A 13,265-nucleotide genomic window follows, 5' to 3' on the forward strand; every position below is an offset into this window, starting at 1 on the left:
GAAACTATCGCCCCATAAGCCTGACTAGCTTGGTCTGCAAAGCTATGGAAAGGATCATCATGGACCTCATAAATAAAGATATTGGGGACCTACAAACACTGGATCCTACCCAGTTCGGCTTTGTTAAGGGCAGATCCTGCCTCTTAAACCTGGTTGATTTCTTTGAAACAGTCACCAAGGCCATTGACGAGGGGAAGGTGGTCCACACAGCCTACCTGGACCTCGCAAAAGCCTTCGATACAATACCCCACTCGGGAATTATAGATAAGCTCACCAGCTTAAATATAAACCCCTATGTCACTAGATGGATTGCAAACTGGCTCAAGGACAGAACCCACATGGTTAGAATTGCTGGAGCCATGTCAGACTCCAAACCAGTTACAAGTGGTGTCCCACAAGGCTCAGTCCTGGGACCTCTCTTGTTCGGATATATTTCTCGGAAATACAGGCCAACACGGAAGGACTGTGGCTGACCAAGTTCGCAGATGACTGCAAACTGGGCGCCATAATCGACTCTCCAGCTGACACAAGCATCCTCCAAAAGGGCCTCATAGAAACAGACAACTGGTGCCAGAGCCATGGCCTCAAGCTAAATGCCAAAAAGTGTATAGTCATCCCCTTTGGCAAAAACAAAGTGCCCACAAATTACCACATAGGTGGTAATCCATTAAGTACAGAAGAAGTAATTAGGGACCTGGGGACCCAAGTTGATAGCAATCTCTCATTTGACAACGACGTGGCCAAAGTGGTTAGAAAAACATTTTATATAGCCCACCTAATCATGAAGGGATTCACATCTAGATCAGGGAGGTCATCGTGCCTCTTTACTCATCCCTCATCAGGCCCATAATTGAGTACAATGCCCCTTTTGGGATGTACCTTACCAGACACCTGCAGCAACTGGAAAGACCCCAAAAGTACCTCACCAAGAGGATCAAAGGGCTCAAACAGATGCCATATGCTGCCTGGTTAAAGAAACTCCAGCTCTACTCAGTGGCATACCGCCTGTTCAGAGGCGATCTGTGCCTGACGTATAAAGCCATGTCCAACCCGGAATTAATGGACATGCTGCACCTCAGAAAATCCAAATCCCATCGAGCTACGCTCGAGAGACTTGAACCTCAGCACTGAAATAAATAGGACATGCTGGAGGGACAGATTCATAACCCAGAGGCTCCCTTCACTCTGGAATAAAATCCCAGTCGAGGTTAGGCAGAGTCCCTCATTGACTCTCTTCAAGAGGAATCTTGATGAGTGGATGGGAGATCGTAGGTTTACCCCGGGTATCACTTCTGTGTCACTGTTAGACAGAGGCACAGTATACTAACCTCGAAAAAGGGCATAGCAAAATAAATTTAAAATGGGTGGCGAAAGCCAAACACATTCTGGCTAGGCTTATAAATGCCCTAGGGCACATAGCCTAGTATGAACCTATGAACCTTAGTCCGCATCATACAGTCCCCTGTAACACAGGCAGACCAGTTCCCACTACCACGTGATTCTCTATATACCGAATACGTTCCGACGCATTATGTACGTATACTGGCTTCAATTTGTAGTCCCTGGAAGTCATTGTCGGAAACAGCCCTATACCGTATGATCACACGGGCAACTTCCCATTTCTTTTAAAAACACAGTATCACAGCGTTTCTAATAGTAGCAGTTCAAAACTTCCTATCCTCGTTGTGCATTACCGCGGTGGAGCTGGAAGCAACATCTAGTTGATGTGTAATTTACGTATTGTACGCTTGGAATAGGCTTTTGCTTCTCTTTCTGTCAGTGGTTTACGCCCCCTTAAGTATTCTGGTGCTAAAGGTCAAGCCTAAGAAAACATAAGGTGCTGTTATGTTTTACTTGTTTATTTATTTAAAGCTTTCTTCTAATACGCTTAAATCAGTCCCATGCAAGCTAGTTGGCTCTTATAGCCTTGCAGCAAAGTAAAGGGGTTATTTTTTATTTATTTTGTGTGTACACTGTACAGACTAAAGCTTTACCCGAAGTGGTCGTGCTCAGCGGTGTCAGACCTGTTTTGCGAACCTGTATCAGTGAAGGTCAAGTAAATTCTAAAGTTTTGCTTATGTCTTTGAATGTCTGTATTATTGGTGGAGGTGAACGTTTAGCTCTACCTAGTACTTCAAAACAGGGCCAATCAAAGGCACGAGTGACTTTTGCATAATCTTTATAGTGTTTACTTAGAAAAAAAATAAATATTGGTCGCTTTATATCTCAATAAGTGAAGCTAACATGTTGATTGTTAAGATGAGCTGTGTATGTTGAGAAATAATGAAGCAATTTATTATGTCTGCATCGGAAGTCAATGGAGATTTAATTCTGCTGCCAGAGTGATATAGTTCCAGTTTACTGTATATTCCCGAAAAGTTGTCAGTTGTATGATTGTAAGGTTTCCTGGAAATAAAGTCTGCCATTTGCTCATATGCATTATGGCAAATATAATGTGGCAATTGGATTGCCTTTGCAGATGTAAATACTGACTATCATACCGCTCAGCCGTCTCTGATTTTGCCTCATTTTGGCGATATGTAAGGATTGAAATCAGTGCCAGACATTAGTTTCATACTTTATTTTCCAGGAAATGTAGTTTGATGCTAAAAATGTTGCTCTATAACTTTTTCAGCATAACTCTCAACTTCCCACCTCCCACAATGTGGAACACATACTGACAGCTTAGTAAATTAAATGATGACTCAAAACATAGTTAAGATGTGTTAAGCAATACTTATAAACCGTTGTTTTGATGAATTAATCTGACTCAGTATTATTAATCATGGACATCAGGTAAAAAAAATTCTTATAAATGAATGTGTGACAGACCCTCTCAATGTAGAACTGTGAGGAACATGGACTTTTTTTAAGATCCAAAATGAGGAACGTTCCTCATGATGCGGTATACTTGAGAGATATGCTTTTCAGTGAATTACATTTAAAAATGTACCCTAATTTTTGGCCGTTGTCCCCTATTATGTGTGGCTTTTCCGATTCTTGACTACAGTAGTCAAGAGCTATGGTAACCACTGTTTTTTTACTTGGGGCTAGGTAGTTCTACAACCTTACCTGGTGCTGCCACAATATTCCCCTGCAATGCATGACATAAAGGTGGGCGTCGTGCTGTATAAATATAAGGATGCAGAGAGAGGATTCCTTGGAACAGATACCTACTGATCAATAGGCATGCATGTTGCCTTAGTGTACCTATATTAGTCACTGTCTCACTTTGCTGTGGTATGGCACATTTGCCTTTTTTTAGCTTGAGAGGATAAGGATCAAATCAGTAACAGCTGGACAAGACCGAAATTAGTACATAGCTACAACTCCAACACCAGCACCAGCCACTTAGTGGGAGAAATAAAGAGGAGTATAGACAAGATTTTTGCAATTGTACACTGACCTGCACACCAGCTTCCATAATATAGTTCCATAACTCTCAGCTGCTTAGCGCCAGGGCCGGCCTTAGCTGAAACGGCGCCCTAGGAGAAGTACTGGTCTGGTGCCCCTTAAGCTCCACCCACACCGTACTTAAGGAACACCCCTATTTGAGCGACATCCACAGATGGGTCACTCCCACCAAAGGTACTCCAGTTCTTTCAATTTTAAAGAGTATTACTGGTGGAAAGAGATACCCGTGGTAGTGGTGCTGCGGTAGCGTTGTTGCCTCACAGCAAGACGTTGTCCCGTTTGATTCTCAACTAGAGCGTCTTCTGTGTGGAGGCATGCGTGAATGGGCGTGCCTTCGCTGAAGGTTGTGCATCAGGGCTGGTAACTCGGCACTTAAAAATCCACTACCAAACATTAGCGGACCGGAGTTCTGCTGTGGTGACCCCTAACCCATAAGCCGAAAAGACACAGCAACAACAACAACTGGTGGAAAGAGATGTGTACATTTTGTTTGTACAAGGTGGGTGAAGGCCAACATATACAGTTGTGAGAATAAACCTAAGTCTGGCTAAAGGGCAGTCTGTAAATTATGGGAAGTCTTCATGGCTGGCACACAAAGTATTCCATCAGGAATGGCAATTCAGGTCTATGTTATTTAGAATGTCTCTGGAATAAGCATCTCAGAAAATGTTCATCACAGCCCTCAACCATTTATATCCTGAATCAAGAGATAAATCCAGAAATAATCAGGGGCTAATAAGAAACATGGTTTAAAATATTAGTCCTGTAATCATTACTGTATCTCTCATCCTCTAAGAGCAAGAAAGCTGGACAAAGCCATAGATAAAAATGGGACAACGGCCCAAAGATAGGGGCAGTTTTTAAACCTGGTTTTTGCAGGCTTAGAAAGTTGATAGAATTAATCTTCTGTAGGGTACGAAGTCTGAGACTCAAATGCCTGTCATTATTTTCTAACTTCAGTCTTTGATGATTTACCACTAATTTGCCAGAACCATAACTTTATGAAAAACAGACCAAACATGTGAGACAAAAATCTGGATATTCTGCGAAAATCTGTACATCTGAGAGTATTGTTAACTTGAAAAGTTGACAGGAAAAAAGAGAATGTGAATTAACGTGCATTTTATGAAGCAAAATAAGTCTGTAATTTTAATTATTCCATGCCCTTTTATCTCCAAATTGTCAGTTTAAAGAAGGATTAGGGGGGACAAATCAAAAGTCTGAGCTAAAATCAGAGAAGTCCCTGAAATCAGTGATTGTTGTGAGATATGACCATCACAGATCCCCATCCTCATTAAATCCAACTTTATTTCCGACCCCTTGGGTGATATAAACATGCCTGGGTTTGATCACCAGCTCTTCAAAACTCACTTGTGGTTTACTCAAGGCTATGCGCATGTCTGCACACACACCACATGTCTAGCCAGTTACGATGTGCACAATTGGCTTTGGAGCGTCAGTGGACTGCTGCATCCTCCCTGTATTGGTATATTGAGATCATATTACTTCAGGATGAACCACAATGGCAGTAAACCATACCTTCCTAATTCTGACTCAGATTTTAGTTCTGGGCTCTTAATCCCTCCAATACTGGTGACTTTTGGAGAAATGCTGGTGAAGTACACTTTAGAATTAATGACTATATTAAATTCACTTTCTCTTATTCTGTCACTGTCTAAAGTTGATGTTTGTCTTTTCGGCTTTTCCCGGTTAGGGGTCGCCACAGCGGAACTGTGGTCCGCTAATGATTGGCAGTCGATTTTTATGGTGCCGAGTTGCCAGCCCGACGCCCAACCTTCAGCGAAGGCACTCCCATTCATGCATGTCTTTCGGAGGCCACTCGACCGCGGGGAGGACAAGCAGACTCCACACAGAAAGCACTCCAGCCAAGAATCAAACAGGAGAACCTCTTGCTGTGAGGCAACAACACTACTGCTGTACCACCGCAGCTGTTCACTGTCTAAAGTTGATGGCGCTTATATTTTAAAAGTGCACCTGGTTATTTCTGGATGTGTCCCTGATTCTTAGAGATTTGTCCTTGATTTGTTGAGAGCTATGAGGTAAACCTTTGTGTGTGCCTTGAGTAGATGGGTGCATATTCATCAGCATTGTTCCTATCATAAAACGTGTCCCAGAATCAGACTGGCTGCTTTTTTGTAATCACGCCATTTCAAATCAATCCCTGAAAATAATTAGCATTTTGAAGCATCTTCAATGTCTAAAAAAAATTCAAGGTCCTATAGCTCCTCAACCAGGTGAATGCTTGGGGAAGTGGATGGTGTTGACATGCGACATACCTGTTTAGCTCCCACTCTCCTTCATCTGCAAACCTGCACCTGCTACCCCAAACCTCAACATGCAAGTAAATTTTTAAAAAGCAATGCGTCTCGCTTTTCACTTTTTTCTAGGTCCCTACCAGTAGACCCACCCGCCACCATGAAAACAGCTTTTCTTAGTCTGAGCGGTTATGGAGATAGCACTCAATGGGGGGGGGGGGCACTCCTGAAGGTACAGTGATTCCCTTCTGATGTGCTACTAAATGATGCTGAGGATTCCAATCCAAACACTAGCGTGAGAACAGCAGGGTGACATAACAAGCCAAAGTCCCAGGTGTCAAAAAGAGTGCGCATATAGCATGGACTTGGTGGATTAACTTCCAAGTGCACTGCAAAGCATTATGTGCGATATCCTTTTATATCAGTTCTAGTAAGGACCCCTTGCATCACCTACTTTATAAAGATCTAAATTGGGCTCTATCAGTAAGTTAAAAATAGACCCTTTGAGAGTAACAATACAGATGTCTTTACACCATGTTGCCAGCTTTCATTCAGCAGGAAGCAAAGGTCATGTTCCAGTTGTGCTCATCTGGAACGCCCGTTTTACTATCTCTATGGAGTCCAGTATTACTTCCCCTAGTTTGCATACAGCCTCAGTGTTTTGTCTCACTTGGGCACAAGAGTTCAGACACACCTGCTTTCATGGCAGATACACACTCCTAAAATAATACCTGTGGCATTTTAGAAGTTTCCACAATATTATGAGACGAACACAATACATTTTCAAACTGTCTGCTACTTGTGGATAATGTTAAAAACTACATTCACTCACTTAATGCACATTCATTTATAGTTGTAAGTAGTCTGCTAAAGTTAAAGCACCACGCATTACCAGAATGCTAATGTACAGTAGCTGAAATTAAGATTCAAACTTTAAATATTGACATGGTTATGATGTTCCCTTACCTGGCTGTGATGTCGCCCTTTCTTGCCACTGACAACCTGCGGTACGCCCATGGTTCTGTTCGTTGCCTGAGTCGGTGACTGTCCACCAGAGTGGACTTGATGGAGTTGACTTTGAACTTGGGGCTATCTGTCCGTTGCGAACTCTTTCCAATCTGGAGCGCTATTACCAAGAAGCAGAGAAAAATAAAGTTCCTAGAGCCTGAGGTATGTAAGAAGTCCATTTCCAGAAAAGCGGGATGTTTATTTTTTTTTCTTCCGGAAACAGATGAAAATTGGAGCAGTAGCCAGGGACGTCAGTGGTACGAAAGCATCACTGACTGAATGCTTTAAATAAAGCTCAAGAACAGTAGCCAGTTAGCTACTGACTGATCACAGATGTGGGGGGGGGGGATGGAAGAATACAGTAGCTGGCCGTGCTATGTGCTGTGAGGTCATGCTTTAGATTACGGAAGTGGGGGGAGGGTGCAGATTCTACAGAACAAGTGGAGAAGTCTGGCAGAGAAGTGGAGAGAAAAGTAAAGTACTTTAGGAAGTGGAGAAAACAGAAAACAACTGTACATTAAAATTGTGCCCTTTGAGGCTGGCCTGTACGGCACCCTAGGCGGTTGCCTAGTTCGCCTATGCCTAAGGCTGGCCATGCTTAGCACAAGTGGTCTGGACAAAGCCTGAAACAGTGGGAGAACAAAGGCTCAGAAATACGGACAGATTTTAAATATTGGCCTTATAAACTTAGAAAGTTCCTAGAATAATGGGATTTGTGTTAGCAAGCATTTTCTGAAGGCTTTTAAGTCTGAAACTCAAATGTATGTCATTATTTAGCAAGTTCAAACCTCAGTGATTTGCTAGAAAACCACAAATTTTATGGGAAGAGGCCAAAAATGAGGCAAATTCTGGACATTCTGTGAAAGTCTGGACAGTTGAGAGGTATGTATAGCTCCCACCACCCCATGTGTAGCTTCTGTACCTTCCCAAATGAGGACAGTGCCTGTTTCTGGACAGTATATCTTTTCAGTAATGAATAAAACTCAAATGACAGACCTGCACAGAAGCATTTATCCATTTGGACATTCGGGAGGGAGGGGGAGTATTTAATAAAATCTAAAACTTAATCAAATAAAACCATGGTAAATATTCCAAAACTTTTAAAATGTAATTTCTAGTTTATGCCATGGCATTTGCAGTTGTAACTATCCTTACATTTGGAAGCAGATGCTATTGTATTATAACCTTTTACACAAGAAACCACTTGGGTTACCTGTGGTCTCTGATTCTCCAATGCAAGAATATTAGCTACCGTAATAGGAGATACTTTAGTCCTTTATATACCAACCAGTCTTTCCTTTTTTGTGTAGGTATTGTTTTGTCAGCATGCATTTGGTCAGAACCAAAGCAGTTAGCCTCTTACACAAAATAGAGAATGTCCTTTCTCCAGAAATGTTCACACTAGAGTGCTTATATTTGAGCTGAGGCGCATTTTGTTTCATTTTTGATTTGCTATGGATGACAACAAGAAAGTCACCAATATTAATAACTGTAAGAATAAAGGCTATACATTATAATAACTGTTCTCTAAAGAATTTGGGGATCTGAAGAGTAAAATGTGAGCATGTTTGCATCCATTGTTGGCAATAAACATAAATAGTAGCCTGCCAGCTCCATGGCACAAGGGGAGTTTTGACTGCGGCCTAGGCAGTGTGAGGTCAGGTAGCTGCTTAGGCTTCTACTGAAGCTGTTTGGGTGAAAGAGGAATGATGAGGGGTTGGCCTGCTTGCATCTTCAATAAGGGAGGGTGAGTATGCAGAGGACAATGCTGGTCTTCAACCCGTAGTAGTGAAATTGATGTTCAAATGAGAGCCTGCGCTACTACAGTTGGGTGGGCACAGAGGGGCATGTCACCATATCTGTGAGGGTGTTACCCTCTCGGCATCTTTTCACACCACTTTATGATGTTATCCCTGCTTGTGAGTGGGATGTATGGCTTAATTCAGTCACACCTATACCACCTTTTTGTATGCTTTTGTGTAACACCCGTAGCTCCTTATGACATTGTGACATTTTTTGGGGATTCTAAGTGAGTTACCAATTAATAATAGGCAGATTATAAAATAGTATAGTGTAAGAAACAAAATAAGAGTAAGATTGTTAATCTAGAATATATGGCAGTGGGGATATTGACAAACCACACTGGTGGCCACTGTCAAAAATAAACTAAACAAAAGAAAGAAGCTCCATAAATTATTTAGTAGGGCCAGAACACGTCTTCTCAAGGGTAATATCAAAACCATTAAAAAATAAATAAAACTGAAGAACACTATGAGGTCCAATAAAGGAGTCCATGAACTTAGACTGACCTCTGAAGTCAATGATAATTATAAAGTATTCTTTAGCTATGTTAGAAAACTAAAAAACAGTAGTCTACATTGCTCAGAACCTATTCATAATAGAACCTCCTATTCTGACCCATTTGACATTGCCAGTATCCTTGTGAACAAATTTTGTGCCGCCTTCACCCCCTGACACCTATAGTCAAAGCTTCAGAATATCTGAATCCCATACTCTCCCTCTATCTTTAAAAATCATTTACTAAAAATGACAACCAGGACCAAAAATATTACCTCCATGGGACCTGGCTTCTTAATTAATAGTGTTAAACATGCCCTTGCAAACACACTTCTCAAACTGTTTTACTTATGTTTAGTTGCTGCTTTTGTCCCTAATGAGTGGCACACAGCAGTACTGACTTCCCTACATAAGGGTGTCCTTTCATCTGAGCCTGGTAGTTGCAGACCTATCAGCTTTACAAGCCTCATGTGCAAAGTTATAGAACATATTATAACTGACCTCATAAGCAGTGATATCAAGAATTTTATTAGACTTAACCCCAAAAGTGTTGTTTTGTGATTAATAGATCCTGCCTGTCTTCTTCTTCTTCTTTCGGCTTTTCCCGGTTAGGGGTCGCCACAGCGGATCATCTGTCTGCTCATGATTGGCAGTGGAGTTTTACAGTGTCGAGTTGCCAGCCCGGCGCCCAACCTTCCACAGAAGGCACACACACACACACGCACTCGCACCTAGGGCCAATTTAGAGTGTCCAGTCTACCTGCAGCATGTCATCTAATCTTGCAAATTTCCTTGAAAGGGTTACAGAGACTGTAGAGGGTGGCCATGCAGTGCATTGGGCATATCTTGATCTGGCTAAGGTATTTGAAACCATTTCACATGCTGATATCACACAAAAGCTAAATGTTTTAAAACTGATCTACATGTCATAAGATGGATAGCAAACTGGTTGAAAGACAGAACCTACACAGTTGTGTCCATCATGGCTTAGTGCTGGAATATTTCATTTTTTTTTTATTTGCTTCTCAGAGCTACAACCCAGAGAACCAAGACCTTTAACTGACAAAGTTTGCAGATGGTTACAAACTGTGTGTTTATGGGGGGGGGGGGGTGTTAAGTTGTACTATAAGCCCCAAACCCTCAGGAATGAACTCCCTTTAGTAAACTAAAAATGGGCTCAAGCTAAATGCTAAAAAGTGTAGTATCATCACTTTTGGTAGATAAACTTGCCCTCATTATACAGTCTAAACAAAACACCTTTACTTAACGAAAATGTGGTTAGGGATATAGGTACTTGGGTTGATAGGTCCCTCTTTTGACCATCTTCTAACAAAAGTTGTCAGAAAATCCTTTTATTTAACCCAGTTAATTGCCAAAGGAATATCATCAGTGGCTAAAGAGATAATCAGTCCCTTTTGCTCAGCATTGATCAGGCCAGTTATAGAGTACAACACCCCATTTTGGATGTATCTCACTAAACCTATTAAAAACAATTAAAAATATTTAAAGGTTCTTAATCAAAAAATCACAGGCCTAAAGTCCCTGAACTGCCAAGAGAGGTGGAATCAATATCCCTTTGTTCAATGCCTTATAGACTTGCCATTAGCGACCAAATTGTCCTGAGCCTCCTGTTTTCTGCAAGTACAAAACTAGAACCAGGGACCTAAATCTTCACCAACAGATAAATAAAATGCAGTGCCTCCCAAACCTCTGGAAGATACTTCTCTTGTATGTTAAGCAATACAACCTCCTTTCTTTCTTTAAATATAGGTTAGATGACTGGATGGGTATCCACAAATATACTGTGGGATTGATTGGCTTGGCCTTCCTGTAGAAAGGAGATGTGGCCTGCAGGAGAGTACTGACAATGTGTGAATGGTCTTGAGACGCACTGGCCCTGGAATACCTTTGAATCTGTTAACCACTGTTTTACTTGGTATTGATATTTGCATTCATATTTTCATAACCGAGTGAGGTACATGTAACTGAGAGGGAACTTTGTGAAATGTCATGGTGAGAGGCAGAAAAATAGACTGTCACTATCCATGTGTGATGCACTACACTGGAAATATTGCTAATTGTTTGCCAGTAATTAAGAGATGTTTCCATACACACATTAATATTTCCATAACCAGCTGACTTGCATACTAAACCTTAAATGATGTTTTGAGAAAACTGACATTGATAATTACACTGTAAGTTGTACGGCTTAAGGATTATTTGTATTTTTATTTATGCAAATAGGCATAATTTTTCCCCTTCCTGCAGCGATCTTCTGCCATTAACTCCTCTCCTTGTTCACTGGGTCTATCAAAGCAGTCTTAGCCTCCCCAGGCTCAAACTGAGCCATGTCACAGGCCAGTGTGGAATATCTAGGATGCTGATGCAAAGTCCTAGTGCTGCCAGGGAATGTACAAACTTCCCTTTACCCAGCTGTAGCCTTGCAAACTCTGCAGTTGTTGCCTTCCGGAAGTGTAGACACACTTCAGTGCATGGGCAGCCTCTGACCATATGGTATGCTGCTTGCAGAGTGGAACTCGCTAGGTTCTTAATGCTGCTTTTGCAGTGTGACTAGGCAGTCCTTCTCCCACCAGGATAAATGAGCCAGCGTTGGTCTCTCACTTCCATTCTCCCCAGCCTGATCCCTCCAGCACATATGCCACTAGTTGAACAGAGATGTTCTGGGGTTCAGTAAGGGCGTTATCCCTCTGCATGATGTGGCTGGATCAAGTAAGCAGAAATTTTAATATTTTAATAAATAAGCACTTGGGAATTTCTTGCCCTTTTGTAAAAATTCAAGTTTTCTGAACTAAAGTGCTGCTGACACCATGTGTGTAAGCTGTACAGTTTCAGTGATTTGAACAGGTGAATGTGAAAAATTAAAAATTGTAATTTTGGATTTTTCTGCATTACAATATATTATAGTATTGGTATAGAAACTATGAATACACCAGCTTCTGTGATTGTAAAGAGTTGGTGCCAAACATAATACTTTTTTGCTCTTTTTTTAATAGCATTTACTGGTCAGAATATGTTTATATTTGTCTGGCATTTGTTCTTTAGTTTGATTTTCAGAAAATGCTTTAGAATCTAAAATTGAGAATAGACTGATGGATTGTGACATTTCACACGCACTGGGTATGAATGAGTTACAGACGGAGCTCCCCTGCAAGCCACACTATGGCAGCTCTTTGCCTGGCGCATTTCACTGTTTGTGCATGGTGGCTTGCACCCCTCAGAACCTGCATATGATTGAATTTAGCACCCCTCATGAGTACAAGCTCTTCTGAAATGGAGACCCCTCCAGTGTGGGCCATACTTGGGAGTACTGCTATGGTTCTGAGAACGGAGAGGACCAAACAATATGGGAGCTGACAATATGGAACCAAATCTTAATGGTGAGGAGAGAGAGAGCCAAAACATAAACAGCAGGGGAGAAAGAAATCGCGTGTGTTTGTGTGTAAAATGATTTGTAGTGAACTTTTCATTGAAAATCCGATTCAGTGATTCTAGCTCATGGAGTCTTACCATTGGGAAGAACAGAACTTTTCCCACTGCAGGACTCTTGTTAGTATTTGGAAATGACACTGGGCATCTGTGAACAGTTTGCAGTGCTTTGAAAGCTAAAGATGTGTGGCTTGATAAAGCTTTATTTGTAATTATACAGATATTTACAGTGGATATAAAAAGTGTACACACCCCTGTTAAAATGCCAGGTTTTTGTGATATAAAAAAATTAGACTACAATAAATCATTTCAAAACTTTTCCTACCTTTAATGTGACCTATAACCTGTGCAATTTAATTGAAAAACAAACAAATCTGTTAGGGGACAAATATAAAAAAATAAAAAAACGTACAATAAGCTGGTTGCATAAGTGTGCACACCCTTAAACTAATACTTTTGTTGAAACACCTTTTGATTTAATTACAACATTCAGTCTTCTTAGGTAAGAGTCTATCAGCATGGCACATCTTGACTTGGCAATATTTGCCCATTCTTCCTTGCAAAAGCACTCCAAATCTGTCAGCTTGAGACATAACACATTTTCCCATATGGTTTTGGGAGTCTTGATGTATTGTTTTGCAGATTTTTAGCTGGGCCTGGATGTTTTTCTGTGTAAGAAAAGGCTTCTGTCTTGCATCCCTACCCCATAATCCAGACATATGGAGAATACGAGAGATTGTTGTCACATGTAGTACACAACCAGTACTTGCCAGAAATTCCTGGAGCTCCTTCAGTGTTGCTGTAGGTCTCCTGGTAGCCTCC

General features: G+C 41.3%; 1 protein-coding gene across 2 annotated transcripts in view; it reads left to right on the forward strand.

Annotated features, from left to right (window-relative positions):
- The first annotated feature begins 1,534 nt into the window (after window positions 1-1,534).
- The window catches only part of LOC122795778 (transmembrane protein 14A-like), a 399,694-nt gene continuing 387,963 nt past the window's right edge, over window positions 1,535-13,265 (forward strand). Inside the window, exon 1 of one of the 2 annotated variants that reach the window (XM_044064107.1) lies at window positions 1,535-1,837. The gene's annotated coding sequence lies outside the window, so the exon portion shown is untranslated. Of the gene's footprint in view, window positions 1,838-1,897; window positions 2,052-13,265 lie in introns of those variants that run through there. The other variant, XM_044064109.1, reaches the window with a different exon arrangement.

This window comes from Protopterus annectens, chromosome 2.part2 (genome assembly GCF_019279795.1).
Source record: "Protopterus annectens isolate FY-2018-M chromosome 2.part2, PAN1.0, whole genome shotgun sequence".
In the NCBI taxonomy this organism is placed as follows: domain Eukaryota; kingdom Metazoa; phylum Chordata; order Ceratodontiformes; family Protopteridae; genus Protopterus; species Protopterus annectens.